Below are 26,280 nucleotides of genomic sequence, written 5' to 3' on the forward strand. Positions count from 1 at the left end.
AGTGCCGTTGAAGAGGTTCTTTTGAGGCACCCTTAATGTGGTAAAGTGATCTCCTCCTCAATTGGGACACTCCAAGAGGCCATCCCTGACAAGCAGAGCAAAGCACGCTCCCTCCCCTCTCCCTCAGCCTCGTCACTTTCCATCTAACCCCCTTGGCCCGGATCCTGCGAGTAGATATCACCCCCCACCATAAACCGACTTCTACCTCCATAGAGCAAAAAATAATAATACTTTTATCAACATAAAATAGTACTCTTCATTATCTGTATCTGTGTAACATCACCCCGTTTGTTCATGTTACCATTTGCGTAAACAACATCTACTTTGATTGTATTTTGTTCCGATATTCTGAATGAATGAATCGATGTTTGGCTGCCTGACAACACATTTCTCTCACCATTGCTCTCAATATCTTAGTAGCTATTTCCCCTCTGTTATTTATCATCTGAGGTGTGGATGTGGCCTAGGTTGCGAAAAAGCCAGACTCCGAACACGACAGCAGAGCCCAGTTGGCGTCCTGACAATTTGGCCGACAATACCAGCAGACTTAGCACTCACTTTTTACAAGGGCTGCCTCAAATTGCTTCTCTCTTTCTCTTTCTCTCTCTCTCTCTCTCTCTCTCTCTCTCTCTCACTGGCTAAAGAGAAGAGTGGCAAATTGAAACTGAACTTTATTGGAGGCTGTAGCCAGACATAGTTCGTAATAAGTATGGTTGCCCTGATCCAAATAAATAATCACCATCAAAGGAGAGCGTCTGAAACACAGATTTGACCGTTCTGGCTAACTCTCCGTAAAGCGTCCAAAGAGGACTGGAACTTAAATTCAAAGGGGGTTTTCTTTTCTTCTTCTCGGCCTATTCTAACTCTTCCTCTTTTCTCTCTTTACTTCGTCTTCTTGTCTGTTGAAACATGTGGTCAGCTGTTATGCTTCCATGTGGTCAGATGATCAAAGCTGGGGAGCAGCAGTAATTGTCCCCCGCTGAAGCCCTGCCCCGGCTGGGATCAGGATCCCAGCAGGTGGGGGGGACAGCCATGAGAACGGAGGGAGAGGGTGGAGGAACGCAAGAGGCCCTGCCTGGCAGAAATAAAGACTTCCTAAGGGCTGCTCTCTGACAACAGAGCCCCAAAGGGAGAGTGAAAAATGAAGCCTCTACACATTCGGAGGGGTTTTCACTCAGGGAAAGGGGCCGCCATCGGGGTGAACATTAGAGAGAGAGGGCAAGATGGAAAGCATAAGAGAATAGGATTATAATATTTGCTCAGAGCGAAGAGGAACAATTGTGCGCCCATTTCACAGTGTCCTTAGAACTGAGCCTGTGTCGAATCCAAGAAGGGATTTCTTTTTTTTTTGTTGATGCTTCATGAAATATGGATGCTGTTTATTTCACCTGCTAACCCTGACTTCTCTGGCCAAACACCATCGCTGGCAAAAAAAAAAGAAAGAAGAAAAACTACAGAAATAAAACCTGGCAGCCTTTTTTGTAGAACACACAAATACACGAGCCACCGACATGGGCGTAAACACAAGAAAGTCCACTCTTTCCTCTCACAAGGAAGCCAACAAACACATTATTACCATACACAAACAAAAACACACACACACACACCGAGGTGGGGAAAGACCACGCATACCTCGGCCGATCAGTGTTTACCTGGAGACCATAGGGAGCTGTGAAAGCTCACAAGTCGGGCTACTTTGCATGTACGTGGGAGCCCGCAAAACACTTCTCACTGCTGTCCGTCATTTTGATTGCCCAGCACGACTCCTCCGCCCCAAATCCCCCCCTCCAACCCCCCCACCACCACCTCCCTGGCCAGATGGCTTTTTTTTAACTGTCTGTGGGCTCTTGCACCTCTGCTCTACCACACTAAATCCCTGAGATGGCTGGGTGGAGCGGAGGGTTTTGGGAGCTCTGCTCGGACAAATGGTTCGGAGGTAGCAGAGCAAATAAAACGGATTAAGAGGAGTCTTTTCACAGATACTTCAAAACTATTTTGGCGCTGAGCCATGGATCCCCCCCTTCTTCAATACTCCCCCCCCGATAGGAGGAAAAATCAGACACCCACAAAGAAATTTTCAGAGCATACAGACCTCGTCTTTGGGGGCTCTCAGATGGAAACATTATGTGTGCGCTGCATTATATGTAGATCAAAAACTCAAGTCAGACACAGAAAATCCATTCATGATATATATGAAGCTAGAACAGAGGTCGCTTTATTCATTGTTTGTGCATTATTGCTGCAGCCCTTCAAAAGAGAGGATTTCTAAATATATAGTATTAATCTAACACAGAGTCAGGGTAAAAAAAATCTTGTATGGTGGCTACTTTTGCATATGGTAGTGCTCCAGAGATTAATCCAATAGTAGGACGTGAAGAGCCTCATAACTCAGCCCATTAGTCCTCTTCCATTTTGCTTTATGGGAAGGATGATGATATACATTTTCTGACTAACCAAGTGTTTTATGCCCTATGAGTAAAAATATAAAGCCACCAATGACGTAAAAAAGGAAATAAAGATTTCTATAGAATGACTCATGCATCCGTATATAAGGGCTGTCATTTTCATAACATCATCCTGTTAAAGCTGCCTGACGTTGACTGAATACTTTCAATTATCCCACTGGTGTTTAAACAGCTTTTCTTCCCTTATTATATATAAAATACAGTTACTTTAAAGCAACTCTAAAGTGCAATACAGCCACCGCCAGAACGCAGAGCATCAATAGAAAGTAATATGAAGGAAATCCAAATGTCACCTCTTGGCTCTATCCAGCCAAAGGTTAGATTCTTGACTCCCCGCTGTCTCCTGTCATTAGGTTGCTTGGCAACGGGCTACAAGCTATAATTAGCTTAGCAAAATTAAGATTTCCATTTTGTTAACACAAAAACACTTATCTGAAAAGTGTCACATGTTCACTGAAAGAGATTCCAAAGGCATGCATTGAAATATGAGTGATTTTTTTTTTTTTTTTTTTTGAAGACTTGGCATGCTGCGACTGTCGCCGCTGAGTGAGATGTACAAGTGCAGCTGTTATAGCATACTTAATGAAAAATCATAAGATGGGGCATGGTATCACCCTGTGAGCATCTGTCAAGTGTTATTCTCATATGTTCGTAGCATACTAATTTCAAAACGGTCTAACAGTCCCTCCATCCCTTCATCCTCTTCATTACGCCTGCATACCTGCACCGAGGATAACTCCTCCAGGAGCAATAAAACGTTTATTTCTCCCCACACTTCTTGTATGCATCCACCCACACTTTCATAAAGTCTCAGTCCAGTTGGATGCTTTTATTCAATGTGCCTTAAAGCACTGTGATTTCAATCTTCTGTCAGCCCCTCCAAGGAGACAAAGCAGCAACGTTCACACCGTCAATGCCGAGCCACTGAACCGCACTTAACCTTGCTTCCTGACTATGGTATAGCCGGTACATCCACCCTTCATCTATAATCTATCCTTCCATCATTTCATCCATCAACGTAGCAGTACGTCCCACAACCGCCGCCCATCACGGAGCCAGACGTGTAGTTATGACTTAAAGCGGAGGGCAGCGACACCGGCTCCTGCTGACGTGTTACCAGGCAGCGACGACAGGGTCACCAGGATCACTCAATTAGCAGGGGTGACAAAAGACCCAGCAGGATCCAGCCCAGCATCCCCCCAACCCCGACAGAACATCAGCCACCACAAGCAGGGGCCTGCCGGCCACCACCAACCCGTGTCTATAGATGTAACTAACACCAGTGCTGTTCTATTGAAGCTACTCAACGTTGATGTTTTGTTTTCATACTCAATATGTTTACATTTGTGCCAAACAATATTAAAGATGTCTCCTTCATGAGTGGTCATTTAGGTCATTATGTCATAAAAAATGGCTCCATTTTAATCCTGAAAATGATCTTAGAAATAGCAGCTTTTAAAAGCAAGATGTCGATTTATTATGTAGTACGGAATTTAACAAAACGCTTTCTCCGCATCTCGTGGCTTTCATCGTTAGATCAAAGTTTGCTGTGTAGTTATGGAGATGGTATAGCAGGGCAACCGTGTTTCCTGAAAAAATATACTCACATTGTTTGTTTTGTCAATTATGATTTTAATGGAAATTTAACTTGTGCCATTATGTTCAGTTGCAATGTGTTTTCCAGTGAAACAAAAGCTTCTTTCTTGACACCAGAGACCCCAAAATGATCATTAAGAACATAAAACTATCATAATGAACGTAAACAACAAACATGGTTATTGTTAGTACTCACAGCTGTCAAGCTAGCAGCTTGTGGAAGACTCCAGTGACGCACAATGAGTGCCCGGGCAGAGTGTGCGCAGACAGATAGGTAGCCTTTCCAATCATTACATTTGGGCTGAATGAAATGATTGGACTTGTTTATTACAGTCTTGCAACAGCCACAGATATCAAATTTATTTATTTATTTATTTATTTTTGTCAGAGCATTTGATTTATGGATTGCTGTCGAGATGTAATGAGAATTTCAACTAATATAACAAAAAATGTTTCTAAAATCTTTACCAACCCGGCCTTTAAGGTTAATGAAAGATTGTAGATTCAGTTACAAGTTACAACAAGGTAAACAAGTCCTGTCTCGTGCTTCAAGTCACTGTTGACATTTTCAATATTTAACCAAGACCACGATCTTACACAACAAGTGCTGTGAGAGCCTCAACACAACCATAAAACATGTTCGTCATCATGCTTGCCATAAGCAGATATTATAGGGGAAAGGAATTAAATACATTGATAGTGAACATTACATTCAGTATGAACATTTGTAACTTGGGAGACATTAAAAAATGTTTCCGTATGTTTAGTTTAAAAAAAAAAAAAAGGTTACTCTGGCATCATTACATGTCTTTCAAAATGTTGAAAGCAAATATGTTGTTTATACACTGGTGTAGTGAAGGGTATACGCAGGTAAACAGAGTATGCCCACTTCTTTTTCTGGCGGTTTACAGTATACCCACCTATCAGCCATGAAGCCAATGGAATATATAGGAGAGTAACGTTATACACACTTCCTCCTTGGTAACCTACCTATCTCTACCTAGTCGTACACCCACCTTACCAACTATGGCTGCACCTAATGATTATTTTCATTATCAATTATTCTACCAATTGTTTGTTTGATTAATCAATAGCTTAGTTTATAAAATGTAAATAAAAAGTGGAAAAACTCCCATAAAAAGTCCAAAAACAAACGTCTGCGACAGTCCAAAACGCAAACATCTACTAACAATCCACTTTGACATAAAACAGAGAAAAGTAGCAAATTCTCACATTTGAGAAGCTGGAGGCAGCGAAGGCTTGTTCGGATATTTACTTGACAAGTGACAAATTAATAAAGAGAGGCTCATTTTAAAAACAAGGATCCTGACCATCAGAAGTGGATGGCAGAGATGTAATAAAAACCCAATAGTGGTCCCACATACAGGTGGAGCATGTGAATGCAAAATCCTGCACGGATTTATCACAATACACAGATGTGTTCACACTTCTGTGCAGGTATATCTCTGCATACACATATATCCTGTACGTATGCGTCTTTGTGTCTGTCTGTTCGTTACTTTTTTCTCATCCTCTGTCTGTCAGTCTGTCAGGCCATCTGTGTGTATTTCCCCTTCGTGGCAACCTGCCTGCCTGCCTGCCTGCATCCCCCCCCACCGTACTGTCCTATATTTGCAGCAAAATGACTCCTGTCTAGATCAGTGTTTGGGATATTCCTCGCAGCAAAGAATACACCTAACCCTGTGTGTGTTTTTGTGCATTCCCTGTTGAACGGATGCGTTTGAGTTGAGGATGCTGCTGAAGTTGAAGAGATATTGCCAGAGATAGAGGTGTCAGCGAGAATGGCAGCATTGTTAATTAAAACATTCCCCTTGATGGGTCTCCACCTCAGCTACGATATGTAGGGCAGTAGTAACATAAGATGCCTTTGATTGTAGAAGAATACACACACACACACACACACACACACACACACTCAGGAGTACTATACTGAAACAGCGATGGAAATAAAAAGATTTAGAGACTTAAAAAAGAAAACAACTCTCTTGAGTCTTTCAAAGGCTTTGTCTGTGAGTGTCGGTGCGTGTGTGTGCGTGTGTGTGTGCATGTGCGTGTGTGTCTGTGTGTGTGTGTGTGTGTGTGTCATGGTTCTAGGCAAGTCATGAATCCATTGGAGGGGTTTTGGGAAGGATGATAAGACTCTTTAAGCTTCCAGCATCCTTGAAGTTCTTGCATTCAGTGCTTTCCCTCAGTGATCACTGTCACTCACTTCCATCCATTCAGGCAAAATTGACATTTTTTCTAGAGCATTCAAACCAGTTATAATAACAACAACAACCACAGCAACCAGAAGGGCAAACAATAAGGAGTTGCAGCTGACTGTTGCTAGGGAAAACATATTGTTGAAGTCCATCATTTCACCGCTTTCCTGTCGTTTTATTTTTTTCTCCTTTTCCAAGATGGAAGAAGAGTTGAAACAGTGAACACATTGAGTTAGCTGACTGAATAATGAAACAGGGATGTTATTTGAAATCATAAGAGAACAAGTGAGCTGCAGGAAATCTGGTGAGGCTTCCACAGGAAAACACTGTATGCAAGTAGAAAATGGCAATAAACTCTGCCGATAAGCGGTAATTGCAGGTGTGTTTTTGGATCTCACTTCCCAGAGGTCGGCGCTTGTGATTTTTTCCGGGAATATCGTCACAGACACAGTTCGTAATACTGCAAGTGCAAGGGGCTTTTATCAGTGGGCCATAGGCTCCATCACCATTGTGTTACTACATTCGGCAATAGTGACTTAACAGACATATATTTAAAGGTACAGTGTGTAGGATTTGACATCCAGTGGTGTGACCACTGAGAACCCCTTTTCACTCCTCCCTTTCCAAGACTGCGGTAACGTGTGCCGCCGAGTGCAAAACCGTGGTAATGTCGTTCGCCTCGCTCAGAGGCCATCCTTAACGTAATAACACTACTTTAGGAGTGACGGAAAACAGCACTTTGTGGCTCATGTTACCGCAGTTTCACAAGTGTGTCCGTTTTGTGTTACTGTAGAAAAATGGCGGATTTTTAGTTTTAAAATATATAAACACCACATATACACACTGCTGAAATTATTCACGATTATTACTTTAAATGTGCTAAATTCGAAATTAAGAGCATTGCTATTGCATCCATGAAGCTCTCAACATGGTGCTAACAGCGCTCAAAGTGAAAACGACGGCAACAGAGCTGACAGAGCTAACAGTGTTAACGTGGGAGGAACTGGAGGGTGGGTGCTACGCTTCTGCGTCAACACTGTCAGTCAGTCGGAACGGCGTTATCAACTGTAGCCGCCGTACGAGAGCAGTGCAGAGCGGTGGCTGTGAGTTAGCCAGTGGAGCACGCTCACATGCACGGACAGGCGATGTCAACAAAGCACAGAGAAGCTGTGATTACAACACACACAGAGGGAGAGTGACTGCACAGGTAGACATTACTCCTCTATATCTCTACATAGCAAATAGTTGTTTGCTGCTTTATTAATGCTCTGGATATCGTATATAGAACACCTTGTAGTGCCGCCACTCCATATAAAAGGTAAATGAGGTGTTTTGGCACTTGAAACTTTAAAAAGGGATGTTGAAGAAGCAGATCAATCAGCAGGAGTAGTGCAAAAAAAAGTGCCATTTATTAACAAACGTTTACTGAAACAAAGGGTAAAAACAAAACCTGGGGAATTCAATAAAACTACATTTTAAACTTTAGAAAGTTAGAAAGCTGCAGCCTCACAGCAAGCTGACAACTCCTTTTTACCCCTCCCCTGTGAATGGGATTTTATATTCTCAGGTTCACCTAACTAGAGCCTACCACCTGACCAGGTAAGTATAGGGTGAGCTAAACTGAGCAAGCATCCAAATCCACACAGAATGAACATAGTCCTACCATTAATACAAGATCTCTAAGCTACTGCTGACATCTCAATCCATCTATGGGCACCCATCCATACCAATGAGCACACTAAATATTATAGAATGTAATTTACTGCAGAACTATGTTACCTATCTTACATCTTAACAGGCCCAGCCCCAATCCTATGAACCCGTAATACTAACAAATCAAACAAGCATGTGTCATTTATACATCTTAATTGATAATGCAGCAAATAAGCTGAAACATTGGACTGAAACTATTAATTAAGACACAAAACCACTGTTCATTTGGAGGACCAGGGCCTAGTGAAAAGGGTGAAAGGCAACTTTTTAGTCATTCATTTGATCTTGTAAATTTTGAAGAACCAAATGCAGACAAACTGTAGGTCAAAGCAATGCAACAGCTGGCACCTCAGACTTCTACAGCTGCTCTCATTCAGCAGATAAATACAGCCATCAGTGATACAGTCAAATAAACACGCCCCAGAGACCAATGAACTTTAGGTCTCCATTCATTACATTTGCATGGTGCAATTTAAATTCCAAGTTTGTTTTTCTTCCGCGTTCTCCTCCTCCGAGCTCTCATCAGACACCGAGCAGGTATCGCAAGTTAACACGTCACTAATGGTTTCCTTTTGGTGCCCATTAATTGCCCAATGATTATCTTAACACTCTGCAAACAGTCACACGTCACCTTGTGTCACCTCGGGGCTGACAAATTGGCCAATGAATGTAGGGGCTGGGAAGAGCGGGGGCAGCCTGATAAAAGAAATACCTAGATTCAGTTGGAAATAGCTTGATAATCTAAGAACTGAAAGTAAATGCTTTATAGGTCAGAAGGAGGTCAAAGAGTAGAATTGTATACTGAAAACACCAACCTATTAAACCACATCAATTTGCAGCTGGCAAACACATTATTCCTAATATATAAATTTAGATTTAGGGATGCACTAATCCAACTTTTTCAGCCCCGATATCTGGGCTTTGGATATCGGCTGATACCGAGTACCGATCTGATATCAGTGTATAATTAATAAGCTGTATGCCTCGCTGCGTGGAAGTGACTTGGTCATTCTTTTATGTGTAGGACAACATCAGGCCTGACTTAAACATTGCTTTCCTAACTTTGTAAAACTAAACATAACAAATAAATACATAGATATACATTTACTGAATTACTTATTATAAAAATAATAAATTCTACACCAGCAACTTGGTAAAAAAACATCTTCAAAATTAACAGGAATTACAATTCAAGTGTAAATATTTTTAATGCAGCAACAAATTGGTCAAAAACTTAAATTTCCAGTCTATAATGTGTATAGTATATAAACATATTGAATTGAATAGATCGGCCCGTTTGTCACTGATACCTGATCCAGCTATTTGGGTCAGTATCGGCCTGATATCTGATCCGTCTCCCTATTTAGATTATAGGAATAGTTCAACATTTTTGGAAAATACAGTTATTCACTTTCTTGCCAAGAGATAGATCGACATCACTCTCATGTCTGTGCGTTAACTATGGAGCTGAATTGGGAGTCAATGAACTAAGCTTAGCATAAAGACTGGAACATACTCAATTTAAAAAAAATATGCAGCATCTCTAAACCTCACCAATGAACAGGTTGTTAAGTTTTTTGAATCCGTACAGAAAGAAAAATATAAAAACAACTAGTTGTGGTTTTACAAGAGTTACATGCTATAACTATTTATTGGCAACCAACGGCCGGGTGCGGTGACTCCCTGAAGTCTTGTCATCAATGGGAGGTCGCCAGGATCTTCTCATCTAAGGCTACATCCACACTAATACGTTTTCGTGTTAAAACGCATAACTTTTGCTACGTTTACACCTAGCGTCCGCACTACTCCGGCGTTTTTGAGCTCCCAAAATGGAGACGTTTAAAATGCTGCTGACCCCGTTTTTAGTTTCAAAACTCTGCAGTTGCGTTTTAGTCTGGACAGACAGAAACGAAGACCTTTGAAAACAAATGACGCAGACACCCACGTTCGCTTCTTGATTGGGTCTTTTCAGTCATCACGTGTCCTTCCCTGATTCGTCTCGCCCCATCACGCAAACCTTTTCCGGAAAAAGAACAAACATCTGCCTCGACCCAAAAGTGGGTAATTTCAACATGGATAACGAGTTATAAGCATTGCTGAAATTGTTGTCTATCCTAGCAGCTGTTGTGCAGTTAAATTCTGCATTTTATAATGCTACAGGAGGCAAGCTATTATTTCAGCGCTTTGCATCAATTCCCGTGTCCAGCGCTGCTTCCTGGTACGCGCATGCCCAGTGAACGTGACTGGTCATGTGATATGCGTTTTCAAGCATGGTAGTATGGACGCAGATTAATTCTGGAACAGACCCCTATGACGGTCGTCTGGACGGAGATTGTTTTTACAAAAATGTATTAATGTGGATGTAGCCTGACTCTCTGCGAGAAAGCGAATAAGCATATCCTCCAAAATGTTGAACTACTCTTTTAACACAGTTTCATGACCCTGCTACATAGTGAGATTTGGATACACATTGTCTAAATTACGCTCTGTATGGCTACAAAAACATTTTATATTTTGTACCAAACTGTTCACCAATCTCTGCAGAAATCTGTTCATAAAGCATAGTAAAATCAGAGAGGTGAAGGCGGAGAGAGGTAAACGTTTACGAATTCATACTCGAGCAGAATGTTTCAAGTTAAAGGAATAACTTAAAGTGCAGCTGTCACTTTGCTCCTGTGGAGGAGTGCAGGCGACACCTCTATCTGTTGACTCTACACGTGTGTAGTGTTTAATTAGCTGTAATCCAATTGAGGGATATGGCTTCCTGTTAAGAGAGTTGCAAAGGGTCGAAATAAACAGCTTACAAGACTGTTAAACCCTAAAGATGCAGCCTACAGCCTATAGGAAGACAAACCCCTGACCTTAATGACACACTGATGCTTCAGCCCACTCCTCAGGTGTGACCTGACCTCCAGGAGCTGCTTCAGCTTTGTCAGATCTATGAAAGACTTTTGTCCTCGTTATTAAAGCCGAGAAAATAGGAAGATAGACACGGAGAGAGAGAGAGAGAGAGGGGGGAAATTGAAAGGATGGAAGAAGGAAAGAAAAGGCATGCAGGGTCAGAGTAAAGACGACTTTTGGTCTTCTTATCTCGCTTTTATCGCATCTCGACCACATTTTTATTTTTTTTTAAATGGCGTTTTTCAAGGGAGATCAAAAAATATGGCTAGCATGCGTTTCTAACTAGAACTCCAGCCCGTGAACAAAACATGGTGTTATTAGGTCATTATGATAGTGATCTCTTTCTCTCATCAAAGCCTCTGTTTCAAAAACCACCCCGTGAGCCAAAGGTGTCAGCTTGTAAAGACTCTCTCCAGAGCTCATCCAATCAGGCTCAAATCCTCATCCAAGCCCCCCTATCCTGCAGATAAATGAAATTCAGTATATACATGATTTAGAACAATTGGTCTGAGAGGAACAACAGTTGGTTGATGCAGAAGGCATAGAGGAATAAATAAAGCTGAGTGGTCAAATTGGAACATGGCTGAAAACCATGGCAACAGACTCCTTAGTAAACAGTTTATGGAAGCCCAGTAGGAAACCCGGTGGTTGGGTAAAGACAGCCTTGTGCTAATCAGTGCATACCAACACCTCCAGCGCCCAAACCTCCATGAATTTCTCAGGAACAGATGTGTCAACTGTGCCGGCCCCTACGCTGTGCCGCTGCAGCGTCTGAGCCAATCAGAACTGTGTTACCCAAAGATAATGGTTGCATAAATTAGCGTGAGTGTGCTTAGTGGTGTATAGTATGTTTTTTTATTCAGACATCCTGTCAAAATCAAAGGTTAATCGCAATTAATCGCATGATTGTCCATAGTTAATCGTAAACTAAATTGCTTATTTTTTTATATCTGTTCAAAATGTACCTTAAAGGGAGATTTGTCAAGTATATAATACACGTATCAACATGGGAAATACAAATGTATCTATATATTTATTATTGGAAATCAATTTACAGCACAAAACAATGACAAATATTGTCCAGAAACCCTCACAGGTACTGCATTCAGCATAAAAAAATATATGGTCAAATCATAACATGGCAAACTCAAGGCCAACAGGCAACAACAGCTGTCAGTGTGCTGACTTGACTATGATTTGCCCCAAACTGCATGTGATTATCATAAAGTGGGCATGTCTGTAAAGGGGAGACTCGTGGGTACTCATAGAACCCATTTTCATTCACATATCTGGAGGTCAGAGGTCAAGGGACCCCTTTGAAAATGGCCATGACAGTTTTTTATGATAGCAGTAGCTTCACTCTAGCTTTAAAAATGAGCCCGCTACAACCTCAAAATCGCAAACTGCGTTAAAGACATTAGTGGCGTTAAAACAAATTTATGTTAATCTTGTTAACTTTGACAGCCCTAAGTCAAAATTCTCCGATTCCAGCTTCTTAAATGTCAATATTTTCTGGTTTCTTTACTCCTCTATGACAGTAAGCTGAATATCTTTAAGTTGTGGACACAAGAAGACATTTGAGGACGTCATCTTGGGCTTTGGGAAACACTGATCGACATTTTTCACCATTTTCTGATATTTTATAAACCAAATGACTAATCAATTAATTGAGAAAATAATCAACAGATTAATCGACAATGCAAATAATCGTTAGTTGCAGCACTATTACTGTATTCTAGTGATAAAGTCTGCAATGGATTCAAGTCCTTTCTTATCTTTGTACAAGTGCCACCTGGAGACAAAGAGGTCAAACTAGCACAAAATTTCAAAGAACTATCCAGTGAGCTCTGGTTCAACTGATCAATTCAAACTACAAAAAAAAACACTAAATATTACATTAGATTCCTGTATAAAAACTCCACATCAAGCGGCTTCTTTTGTGTCTGACAAACCAGAAGGAGAGCAAATGGATAGAGAAATGTGAGAGATACTTAAAGCTGTAAGTTCAAAGAAAAATGTGAGAAGAAAAAAATGCATCTTGACCTTTCAGCCTATAGTGAGGAGTCATGTCGTTAAATCTAATGTTGCCACTCGCTGCACTGTGATCAATAAGCCAGCAGCAGAGAGACCGAAGCAATCTTACAGGGCGCACTACAAACACAACTCATCTAATCATCTTCAAAGTTTTCGTAGCCCAACACAAACCCTGAGACCAGCTCTGAATCAAAGACTCTCCAACAACCGGGCCGACACGACGCAGCCCATGTGCATCCGTGTGCGCACACACGTATGCAGATGTGCACGCAGACGTGCGCTCGCACGCACAGACTCCCTGAGCAACTTTTAGCCTCAGTCACAATCTTCTCCCAATGTAACCCATGATGTATAATTCACTCCAATCATCTATCAAAATAATCATCCGCTGGGGCAACCGGAGAAGCTTGGCGGCGAGGGGACACATCTGAGGTCAAGGGGAATCATCTTTCAGGGATGTGTGGGTTGTTGCCAAGCCGCAGCGCTGGATGGCGAGGTGGCTGTGGCGCCCGTGGATGGGAGAAAGAGGGGGGTGGCGTGGTGGTGGGGAGGAGGAGGGTGGGGGGGGGCTGCCGGTGCAGATGCCCGCAGACAGACCGCCTTGCCTGAGAGACACGAGAGCTGCCGGAGCCTCAGACAGCTCTCTCCATCACCCCCTCCAACTCCCCCTCCCCTCCCGTTGCCATCTGTGAAGCGCACACACACACACATATAAAGAAAGACGGCACCACTAACTAAGAGGCCCAGGGACACTTAGCCACGTTAGCAGCCTTACTAAGACCGCTGTGCCGGGTAACTGCTGACATGCTTTAAAAAGACTAAGAGAGAGTGAGAGTTGGTGAAGAGGGAGGCGGGGGGGGGGGGGGGGGGGGGGGAGGCTGCTGAGCCAGATGGTTGGTCTAAGCTAAGCTAAGCGCCGGAGAAGATTGAGATACCAGCCAGGTGAATTCTCCTCCCGAATCTTATTTTGACAGGTGGGCAGAGAAGAGCCGTCTGGGGTTGACGGTGCTGCCATGTTTTCAATAAGCAGTGCCGCCTATGTGTGTGTGCGTGTCCTGCCGTGTGGCATGTGCAGCCGCGCTGATGGTGCGGCCATTTCTTGTGTGTGAATATGTATGTGTGTCTGTTGTATGTCCATATGGGAAGTATGTGTGTGCGCGTTTGGTCGCATTTTGTTTATTCTTTCAATGCGTGTGCGTGTGTGTCTCATGTATGGTGAGCCTCGGTGATTCAGCCCTGCACTTGCATCAATTACAGCGGATGGTGTTGACAAGTGTAATGACAGAGTTAGGACCTCTAATAGGCCGGACTGTCACAGAGAGGATATAAGCTACTGTTGTCAGCGCTCCTCACGTCTCCTTTCTTCTCTCCTCTCTGTATTCTTACTTTCCCCTCTCGCCTTTTCCCACTCTTGGCTGTTACTTCTCTTCTTTCCTCTCGTCTGTTGTCAGGTTAAAAAGGTCACAGAAGATGAAAACCGCAGTGAAGAGCTAACTCATATTATCGGGATTCAATTTAAGGCTTGATGAGCTTCTCACAGCTCAAGTTTGCAATGAAAATCTTGGATCTTCCTCCAACAATGCTCATTAAATATGTATTTTCTAAAAAGAAAACCATGCAAGTAAAAGCAAAATGAGAATCTAAGACATAAAATTTCTGAGATACCGCCATTTTTTTATCATACTATATCTAGTATTTGAGCACTACTTTCACAAAACAGATTTCAGTTTCAGGCACAAATGTTTAAAATATAAAGCTAAAACAAAAACATAAATCAAATGAAGCTGTCCTGAGCCTGGTGTTGTGGGTCCGGATGCTGCGGTACCGTCTACCAGACTGGGGTGATTTGGGTCTCTAATTATCCTGCTGGCCTTCTTTCTACATCGCTGGGTGTAGAGGTCCTCCATGGATGGCAGCTCCTTCCTGGTTATGTGCTTAGCAGTTTTTCTTCTCTATAGAGCCTCTTGTTGAGGGTGGTGCAACTGACAAACCAGGCAGTGATGCGGCCGGTCAGGATGCTCTCGATGGTGCACCTGAAGAACTTGAAGAATATCCCGGAGTCCCAAAACGGTGTCATCCAAACTCGTCACATATCGCCGCTTTGTCACAGCCCTCGGCTTCACTTTAGGTTCAGGCAACCAAACCACTTAGTTAGGTTTAGGAATAAAACTACATGGTTTGGCCTAAACTACTATGTTTGTAAAATGGGATAATAACAAGGGACAGGAATGAACAGCTGATTGTAAAGTGAAACTTAACTCACGGGACACAAACAGCGGTCTCCTGGATGAAAACCTTGTGCTTGTTGGACCCGTCCACCACCCCACCCACCCTGTGTGTGTCTTTTTGCTCTTTAAACTATGTCATCACACTCCCCGGCACACTTTCTCTGAGCATTTATTATTGCCGCGGATGGGTTTACATTGTAGTTAATGGAAAGCCTGGTGCGTTTCACACTGGTGCTAAACAGTGCCGGTGGTATCACACGCAGAAAACGTGACAAAGCCTCAGTATTTGACGCTGTGGAGCTGTTACCACTTTTTATTTCATATCCATAGAGAGTTTTTGACACACTGTCAAGGATGAAGCCAAACTTTTTTTCTTTTAAAGTCCTGATCTGGAATCAGCCATGTAGACTCTAGGCCCTGTGTATACAGATTGTGGATTGGGGTTTTAATAATTTCACTTTATGTTTCACGCTGATGTTGAATCTCTTTGATGGCAGCGAAGGTGAAATGGAATTTCATTTGGTAAAAGTATGAAATATTCCCACACTTTGATATATTATTCAATCAAAGGAGAACGCCATGACAACTGTTGCAGACAAAAACAACAACGGTAAATTTGGGCTAGCTTTTACCACAATTTTCTGAGTTTGGGACATCAAAGCTGAAGGTACTGCAACCCTTGATCAACTCCTCCACAGATTTGGCTAAAATTCCTGCATCAGTGAATCTTTTCTCATCTGATTGTACAAATGATATTGAAAATTGGAGTTGGGATGGCTTGCTTTGGGCTAAATGAGCTCACAAACTCTGCAGTAAATCTTGTTGTAATTGTCTACTGATAATATAAGGAATTTTCAATGCATTTTAGTAGTTTGAAAATGTATTTAAGAGAAGTCTTAATGGTGTAACGGTGGGTAGCTATTGCATCGATCTGGGAGTCGAACCTGCCGTTAATAATTCATGATTAGTCTGGGAGAGGCAAATGCATTTTGTGATCACTTCGGTGAATGGAGACGGTGCAGATTTGCTCACAGAGGATGAAAGTGCTCTTGCACAGATGAGCCGTGTACGCACACACACACACACACACACACACACACACACGCGCACACACACACACACAGTTGCATCGGCTCTAATCTGTAATGCATCCAATATGTGGAGCTATTGGCCAGCACTCTGGTAGGCAACGCTACATGGCACACAGAAACCTGCACGCTAGTCTCCAAACATCTATCCAATCAGTATCTAGCCTGGCTCCCGTGCCAGCGGGCCAATCAGATGCCCCAGATGCAGCCCACTCCCCAACCCCCCATGGGCACACACACATATCTACAGTAAACACACACATCAATCCAGCTGTGATTCTTGGACATAATCCAAGCTGCCTGTCTGGTGTGTGGTGCAAGGTGACGTCTGTGTGTGTGTGTGTGTGTGTGTGTGTGTGTGTGTGCGAAAGAGATGATCTTCTATCGTAAAAAAAAAAAACAGGAGAATCAGCGATCGTTGTTGCCCACACGCAAAACAGAGAGGAGGTGAACAGTGAAAGAGCCCAGGTCGCTCTGCAAGATGGCAGAACAATACGAGTGAGAGTTAGAGAAGAAGAGAGAGACGGTGAGTGAGGGAGGGAGAGAAAACGTGACCGAGATCAACAGAAAAGTAGGCAGTCATTGAATCATTCCCACACAGAGAGCTTTGGCCCAGATCAGCCAGAGAGATAAAGGAAGAGGATTACACTGGCTGAAAGACTTGGAAGTCTCCTCTGACTCCCTGCCACTTCTACAAAGTCACCTCTGACAATGGAACTATGTGTTAGCACAGTGTTAGATCAAAAACACACAAGTACTTTTGGGAAGTAGTGATGTGGAGGTCGTTCAAATGTCCCAAATCAAACATTAAGAGATGTATGGTGCAGAGTAGGCAGATGAGCAGAGTTTGTGGGGTTGACTGAGCATGTTCATGAGGAAAACTGGAATAATTTGCCCATGATATGGTTGGTTAAATGTGTGGACAGGACTTACCGGTTCGATGCTATCCAGACTGTACGTGCCACAGGAAGACAATCAGTGTCTGTTAGGGTTAAGAACAAAAGACAATTATTAGTTTCACCAGATTATTTTACAGCTTGGGGCTTTGGCCATCATTTTTATCAGTAACGATATCATTGGATTAGCAAAGTACTCCCTGAGGTTTGGGAAAACAGCACATTCGCTATAACAAAGTTTCACAAGAACGATCAGACAGGCTATAAACAAGGCAACAGTTCAGCCAGCCCGTCGAAAACACTTTTATTTTGAGGAGAATCTGAAAGTGAGTAGACACAATATGTTGCTAACAATCCCTTATTGCACAGGAAAACTGTACGTGCTAGTACAGTAAGGCAAGGCACGTTTATTTATATAGCACATTTCAGCAACAAGGCAATTAAAAGCGCTTCACATAAAACATTAAAAGCATCAAGAAACACATTATAAAAGATCAAATCAGTGACCTAAACAATCCGTTAAACAGCAAACTGTGGGTTCTCACTGCTCATCATTAAATAAAAACAAGCTCAAATACAATAAGACAGTTATAAAATACAAGAATAAATGTTACAGTGCAGTGTAAGAATTTAATAATTTAATAAAAGGCAGCAGCAAAACAGAAAAGTATTCAGCCTTCAGTAGGTGCACTGGGAAGTCTGTCTGTAAACTGTGTGGACAGTTTCATCTTTGTTCCATCTTCCAAATAAGTGTGGCTAATTTGCTTAAAACAAAAGTGACAGCATGTGTGTCCTGTGGTTGTCAAATGGAGGCCGCAACTACAAAAATGTGACCCAGGTTGAATCAAACTTAACCACCTGCGCTCTAATCTGAGTAAGACACACTGTACTTGCCCATCACCGCCACTTTTCATGCGATCTAAACCAACATTAAAGTGTCCAGACGGTGTGCTACTTGGTAAGTAGAACACCACTACTTGCTACTGATCATGACTGTTTTGAGGCCTTCTGGTGTTAGTCTTGTTTTGTAGTGGAGTGGACTTGTTTGCACAATGTCAAACATTTTGTTTCTTAAACAGGAAAATATCACACAACTTGTGTGATATTTTAACATCTTTCTTTAATTAGCATGTTTGACTTTCTTACCTCTCCTCTAGGCAGCACTAACATGCTGTTTTAGACCCAGGAAGTGCCAAACCAGTGCCAGCCTATTTGGACTGCTTTTATGGCGGTGTTCCTGGGGGAACGTACCAGATGTGGTAAAAGGTGGAGGGGGGTTGTAATGTACTCTGAGATGTTTATGTTTTATGTTTAATGCATTTTGTTCCGATTACACTCTTTAACATGTTTAATGTGATTTGGTGACTACTAACGTTTCATATTGAGAAACTGATCTATCACTGTTATGAGTTCATTGATTTGTTAATTGGTATCTCCTGAAGTGGGGGGAGGGTCATAACTTAAAGGGCCCTTTTCTTAAAAATATTGTTTTCCTTCTGTAGTTCTGTATCTTGAACTAGATTTTAAATATTGAAATGGCAGGTTTATTTACATAGCACATTACGGAAACAATTCAAAGCACTTTACATAAAACATCAAAAGCATCGTGTGCTGAAGAAACACATGATAAAAGGATATTTAAATACAATTAAAAACATTCATTAAAAACCCCAGAGAATAGAAAATAAAAACAAGGTAAATATTGTATACAATACAAGAATAAAAGTTACAGTGCAGTGTAAGAAATCATTAAATGAAAGGCAGCTGACCTGCAGTTTTCTGGGAGTTTGTTCCAGATGTGTGGTGCATAAACACTGAACGCCGCTTCTCCATGTTTAGTTTTGACTCTGGGGACAGAAAGCCGACCTGAGATGTCTGGATGGTTCATGATAAATGGAAATGGCTTGCACCTTTTCTGCTTTGGCTTTTGAGCTGTGGTTTAAAAGGCAGAATAGGATTTTCCTTAAAAACAATGTATAGACTGATACAAAAATAATCCCCCTCAATCATCACTTATGACCCACTAGAAGTGTATCTGCAGAGACCATGACCTCTACCTGCATTTTATTATTTTGCTGTGTTCCGGACATTTCTGAGCGTCAACCTCTATTCAAATACGTGCCAGATCGTAAGCACGCATCCAAGAGGAAGCTTTGAAAATGGCGGACACAGCGCCGAAAAAATGCAAACATATCAGCGCGCAATGCCAAGCAGAAAAAAAACCCCGTTCCAAAACTAGAGTGAACGCTTCTGATGTCGTTGAGACAAGGAGGTGGGGCAAACCTTCAATGTTGTGTTAACAAACTGCAACCGACAAATCCTACTAAGTCTGACCAAATGTTTTTTGTAATATCCTGAATAAATGAGCTGTGAGTAAAGGTTTGCATCTTTTCCAAGTCACTTCTTGAGGCGGCAGTGAGAGTTCGTATGCTCTCTCTCCCATAGCAGCTGGACGACAGCTTTCTGATGACCTTAAATAGCTTATTGATTTCTGTAGAAGCAGGAATGGACAGACTGCAGGTTTTTTTTTTTTTCCCTGCCCACCTCCTTTTGTGTTTTTCCTCTTCCAAGGCATTGGAATTATCAGGGTCAGATTTATTGTGGTATAAAAATACTTGTTTACTCACTCTGCCTTCTGCTGAAAATAAAAACAGGAACATAACAATCCTTTGCTTTGGTGTGTGTCTGCTGTGTGTTAAAGTGTTTAAGGGCAGCCGTGGAGTTACTTATCCAGCAGGGTCAAATGAATAATGGGTTCTAATCTCCTTGTGGACAACCTTCTCTCCCAACAACACCGCTAGTTGTAACAAAGAGCTTGGCCTCCTCAGCTGTCGCTTCCCCTCCTTGGCTTCCACCAGCAGACCTTAGTCGACTCGTCCATTGTCGTACTGCCTATCGACTTGTTAGATGAATTCAAATTTCACATGTCAATTAAATGAGTGTTGCCCTGGTGATTAGCAGATCCCACTAATTGACGCTCCCTCCTCCTCCTTCCTCCACTTTTTTTTTGCCTCCTTCCCCTCCTCCTCTTGCTCTCCTGCCATTTTCCACATGGAGGAGCAGGGAAAGGGGCTTTGTGCCGTCGGGCCCCATGCCCCATGTCAAAGATGGCTCCTCAGCCTCTTCCCCCAGCACGCTCCTCCTCTGAGATCCCCTCTCTCAACTCTGGGATGTAAGGAAAAGATGGACGTTAAGGGTGTGTGTGTGTGTTTGTGTGTTTAGGGGGCACATATAGCTCACACAAGCGTGAAGAAGTATAGTATATAGGGTTGAGTGGCGTTTCATCCTGTTTGGGGCCACAGCATCAGGACGCAGGGCGAGATGCTCGGAAACATCCAGCGCTAAAACACCATGCGCATCACATGAGCGCAGAGACACGGCCGCTCTGACACACACACTCCCACACGTGCACCCTGGCAGATAATTACCCCAACAGCCTCTGGAGAGCAGAACGCCCATGTGGGCCCCATAACCGCTTTAGACAAGGGCCATGGCACACCCAAGAACCTCCTTCTTTGTCTATCTCCCAAGCCATGTGTTTGTTTTGCTTGACTCAGTGAACTTGATCTGTGGATCTTCGCAGCATTGTGTACGTCGTGCATCCCAGCAGCGGTGTTAAACAATGTTAAATCAATGCAATATGCAAAGGTGGCCCCCTTAATTGATCATGATTTTCTATACTTTGTTCTCAGATGCAACCCTCTTGTGTTTTTCAGCTCCAAAAAGTATACACCCCCTTCACTTTTATTTATTGGTTAATCACTTTGGTTAAGTAGAAGTATGCATTAGATCTGCAACAATAAATCGATTAGTTGTCAACTATTAAATTGATTGCCAACTATGTTGATAATCGATTAATCAGTTTGAGTAAGTCAAATTTCTCTGATTTCAGCTTCTTAAATGTGAATATTTTCTGTTTTTTTACTCCTCTATTACAGTAAACCGAATATCTTTGAGTTGTGGACAAAACAAGACATTTGAGGACGTCATCTTGGGCTTTGGGAAACACTGATCGACATTTTTCACCATTTTTTAAAATATTTTATAGTCCAAAAAACTAATCGATTAATCCAGAAAATAATTGACAGATTAATCAACAATGAAAAGAATCGTTAGTTGTAACCCTAGTATGCATTGATGTGTAATCCAACGCACATTTTTCTTAAATAGTACACACTATTCAATAATATGTCCGTACTTCACTGCCTTGCTTCCTTAATCAAGTAAACTCTTAAGGTCACGTAGTTGCTTGCTTCCAGCTCGGCTTGCTCAAATTCTAAAAGTACAAAATCTTCATGAAATGATTGCATATTTAGTGAGTCACCCTTTTCATTTCCAACGTAAGTAGTTACTGCAGGTGTTGGATGAATGCATTGAAGTAAAAAACTGGGCTATTTCCCACATGAACATCAATACACCCACACACATATGCCCTGCTCTGATCACTTTGACAAGTGTGTCATGTTGGCGCTGTCTGAGAACTCTACAATATTGGGATTTTTTAAAACCTTTGAAAGCAAAGCAAGACAGAAAAGTCTCCTCCAGTCTTAAGCAGAGCTCTAATCATCCCTCATCACAATTAAACTCAGCGGACAGCAGCTCCAAACACTGGGTGACATCTTAAAACTGTGTGAATGGTCCCTACCCCCAGCAGCCCCCCACATCCCCCCCATCACCTAATGTTCAACACTAACCAAGCATCACACAGACCTACATTCACAGCTACAATGGAAAACACTGCAGCAGGCCAGTGCAGCCCAGACGGTTTCGTTTGCACTTTATCAGACCATACAAAACAGCAACGCCTCATTGAGCCACAATTTGCTGCTAGTTTCCTACAAGAAGCAAAACAAAGAACGGGGCGGCCTAGCCTTCCTTTTTGTGCCAAAGCAGCGGACCAGAGAGAGCACACACACACACATATACACACACACACACAGCCCGAGTGGAGGAAGTACAGACAGAGAGAGAAAAAAGTGAGAGCAGCGGAACAACACACTCCAGATCACGTCTGTCACATCCTGCAAAGCACAACATGAGTAAGCTGCTGAGCTGTACGGCCTTTTCACTCAAAGTAAAAACACCTGCGACACGATCAACAAACCTCTCATTTTATTCTTATTAGTGTGTGCAGAATAGACTTTGCATATACAAATGCATGTTTTCACTTTAAATGCAACTTTCATTTCTTGCTACTTCAGCTACAGGAGAGAACAATGGTTTGTCCTCATGACTGGGTCATGGACATGGCAGCGTTTAAAAAAACGCTCGGGGATAAAATACTTCTGTTGGGGCAATCGCTCTCCTTTTCCCTCCCTCTGCTTCCCCCCGTCTCTTCCTCTCTCTCTCTCTCGTTGTCTCTCTCGCTCTTCCCTCTCTAGTTTTACTACCACGATAATTTCTGAGTGAGTAAGCGAGTGTGTTCTGTGTGCGTGAGCCAGTCAAGGCTGAAGTCCTGTTTGTGCATTTGTGTAGTCATGCGAAAGTGCGTGTGAATGGGTGTGTTGCTCGTGGATGAGTGCTGCGGTAGCCGAGTGTGCTGAGGGAGACAGAAGTCTGCAAAGCCAGAGGGGCTTACTTGCAGTCAGGCTATCAAATAGGCAAAAAAGCCACGGTTAGGAGTTGGGCTGTGTCGGCCCCTGCACATACACACAACACAGGCAAATTAAAAGAAACCCTGCAACCGCTGCAATTCTCTTCGGAATGAGGGTAATGCAAATGACACAATAATGTCTGAAGGATAAAGGCTCCACATATCTAAATAAACAAAGAGTTGCTTTACAATGCATACATGAGACCCGATTCATTAGCACACAAACTGAGATCAAAAGGCTTTCTCAAGTTCACATCTCAGCCTTCTCCTCAAAGAATTCCTTATCAGAGTACAGTCAAGTGCACCCCCTCCTCCCTCCCTTTACTTCCAACCACCACCAGCATTACAGTGCAATTTGAAACAGAGAAGAACAGCCCCTCTGGAGGAGAAAATTACGTCGCCATGACAACTCTGAAGACGTTCAACTGCTGACAAGACGGTGCAGATGATGTGCTGATTGTGCCTTGTGTGTGAGAGTGTGTGTCGGCCTCCCCTTCTCCCACCTTACCCCACCCCAACCCCTGCTATACCGTCTTCTAGCTGGCAGCTGTTGGGCCTGGTGTAGGATGGGCGTGTGTTGTTTTGTCTGCCTGCGTGTGGATAAATAAATGATGAGAGGATCTTTGGGACAGGGCTAGGCCACCGGTCTGTCCCGCTGCTGCTTGTCTGCCCTGTCAACATGGCGGAAAAAAGGGTCCGAGATGACCGCTAATTGGAAGTGGCGAGGTGATCTGATGACACTGCAGGGATACTTTGGTTTGTCACAACGTGTAAAGGCGCTCACATATCAAGGGTGGCTGCCTTCAAGGAGGAGTTAATCAATGCACAGCTTAACGCAGACGACTCAGGACAGAGTGCAGTTGCGGGTCCCGGGGTAACTGAGGTTAAAATCAGCGAGAGGTTTTCAGGAAGACGCTCACTTCCCCCGCTGCCTTTGAAGCTACGAGAACGGAACTGTACCCTCAGCAATACATCACACAAGAAACTGTAGCAATATATTATGTCAACACTGTCATCTAAAGCAGAAAAGGCAGCAGACAAGCTCGTGATTCTGGTGTTTTACCTCAGCCATAACTGGATAGCAGACAGCGCCACATCCTGCAGACAGCCGTGATAGAGAGCCTGTAAAGGAGAAGATAAAAATGCATAAGCTCAGAACATCAATCATGGTCAGAAAAAAAGTGATTCCATACGCAATCGATTTCCATGGTGTCTTCACTCCCTACAGCACATATGATACTATTTCCCAACGACTTCCTTCACACTCACGAAGACATTTGATATGGAGTACAGGAAAGACGGAGGAGGAAAAAAAAGATGTGTGTGTACATGTCATATGTTCACATCTAATTCCCCTCTAAAGTAAAGAGCATCAGACATAATATATATCTATGTCGAAACCGCTCTCTCTTTTTTCCTTTTTCACTTACTCTCTCTCGCTCACACACATGCACATTAACCGCCACCCTTTACGGTGCGCTACGCTGACTTGTAAAGTTGTGATTTACACTTGTGTACTAAAAACAGCTTGAGACAAACAAACACATTAAAATCACAAATGCTGAGGTCTTCAAAGTGTGCCAGCAGTTGGGCTAATTTATTGAGGCACCCTAAATGTAACAGTGAGGGGAAAAGTAGTTGTTAAAAGCTTGTGCTTTTTCACATAATGCATTTAAAACTACGAGGAGAAATCTGAGAGTTAACTATACGCAACTTTTTCTTGAGCCCTCTATCATACGTGAAGCCTGCTCCCAGACCACCTTTGGTGCGTCCCTATAGCTGAAATTAAGACCTTTAGAAACCAATTTACATTGTAAACACACCATGCAAATCTTGTTTACCATGTTGGGGGTCTGCAAGCATGGTGGTTGGTTGCAGGTCTGAGAATGGAGATCTAGGGAATCTCCCTGGACCACCACACAGCCATGAACACACACCCTGCACCCACTAACTGCATGTCCCCCCTGGGGAGAGCGCCCACCTCCTGACCTCCTCCAACAGGGGGGTCAAAGGGAATTTAACACAAGGGTCCCACATTCCTCCAAGGTGATAATTGATGTAGCTGCTGGCAGGGGGTCACCAGGCGCAGGGTAAACAAGCAATGACTTTCTATGCGCCCCCCCGCATTCCCACCCCGCTAAACAGTATGCATGGCTGTGACCTGGGTAAATTACGCCATCAAGCCTGGCGTGACAGCGTGTCACCCATTACAGTGAACTGCCTGGTGTCTGAGCACCCAGGTGTTTCAGTCAACTATAACCAAACCATCAGCCAGACAAGCCGCTTCACACATACTGTCAACTAGACGCTGGAGGGTAAAGGCTAGCTGCATTTAATAGACTGTTAGGGAAGGGGAAGATCCACTAAGAACAACAGCTCCGAAACAAAACAGAAAAATCGGTGCAGCCTGATCACACTTGTCCATCTTCTCTATAGCTCTGCAAACCTGGGAGCAGGTAAGGAGAGAGTAATGGATGGAAGCAGGGAGCCAATGAGGTCCAATCTGCTCCATCTTCTCTGGGTCTGTTTCCCTCTCTTGCTTTTTGATGCATCACCATTATGTTACTTTTTTATCAGAAGAGGCTGACTTTTTTATTTTATTTATAGGAGCTGTTCAGTACCTGCTGTTCAATTCAAAATAAAAGCACACTGGTTCAGCACAAAATTCAAAGACATCTTTAAGGATAAGGCTGGTGATATTCTGTTTCTTCTAATTGTCCACAAATAGAGCTGCAATGATTAGTCGACTAATCAATTAGTTGATCGACAGAAAAATAATAACAATCGATTAATTGTAAGTAATTTTCCATGCAAAAATGACAGAAAATGCTGTTTTCATTTTCGCAAATATGGAGATTGCCTGCTTTTCTCTGTTTTATATCATATTAAAGTGAATATTTGTGTTTTTCGACTGACAAAACCACCATTTAAAGACATCACCTTGGATTTCGAGAAAATGGGATGGCCATTTTTCACTCTTTTCTGACATCTTATAGACCAAACGATTAATCCAGAAAATAATATGTAGATTATTCAATATTGGAAATAATCGCTAGTTGCAGCCCTATCTACAAAGCTCATCAAAGTCAAAGTCAACAAGTCTGTGTAGCCAACGCTTGATATATCTTATTCCTCTGTGCAACGGAGCTCCATTGTAGCCCAAAAGACCATTAAAAACAATGTGCACCACCATTGCACTGGATTATATGGTCCATGATTGTGTATTAATCTGCGGCTGAAAATAGTCTCCAGCAAACGCACAGTTTCCTCCCGTTTGAGTAACGTTTGCTGAAAACTTAAGTGTGTTAGGTAATTTCCTAGCCTTTTTTTAAAAAGTGAAACTATATATTTGTAAGGTTTCCCCCTTTTAGTCGAGTAGTCAACTAATAGGTCATTGTGGTTTTAGTCGACTAAGGTTCCTTTAGTCATTTTTTATGCATTTTTCATGCTGAATGATTTATTTCTAATGAACTTATGAGGACATCTCTGGTAAACGCAAGATTTAAAGTGGTGCTTTTGTGTGATTCTTTGTGGATCAACTCAG

General features: G+C 42.6%; 1 protein-coding gene across 11 annotated transcripts in view; it reads right to left on the reverse strand.

The window, feature by feature from the left end:
* The window catches only part of zic6 (zic family member 6), a 101,211-nt gene that overhangs the window by 68,098 nt on the left and 6,833 nt on the right, over nt 1-26,280 (reverse strand). For 9 of the 11 annotated variants that reach the window (XR_005208203.1, XR_005208200.1, XR_005208204.1 and 6 more), the window contains exons 2-3: nt 23,800-23,858; nt 17,181-17,229 (exon numbers count right to left, since the gene is read on the reverse strand). The gene's annotated coding sequence lies outside the window, so the exon portion shown is untranslated. Of the gene's footprint in view, nt 1-17,180; nt 17,230-18,289; nt 18,382-23,799; nt 23,859-26,280 lie in introns of those variants that run through there. The other 2 variants (XR_005208202.1, XR_005208198.1) reach the window with 1 other exon arrangement.

This window comes from Sebastes umbrosus, chromosome 9 (assembly GCF_015220745.1).
Source record: "Sebastes umbrosus isolate fSebUmb1 chromosome 9, fSebUmb1.pri, whole genome shotgun sequence".
NCBI lineage: Eukaryota > Metazoa > Chordata > Actinopteri > Perciformes > Sebastidae > Sebastes > Sebastes umbrosus.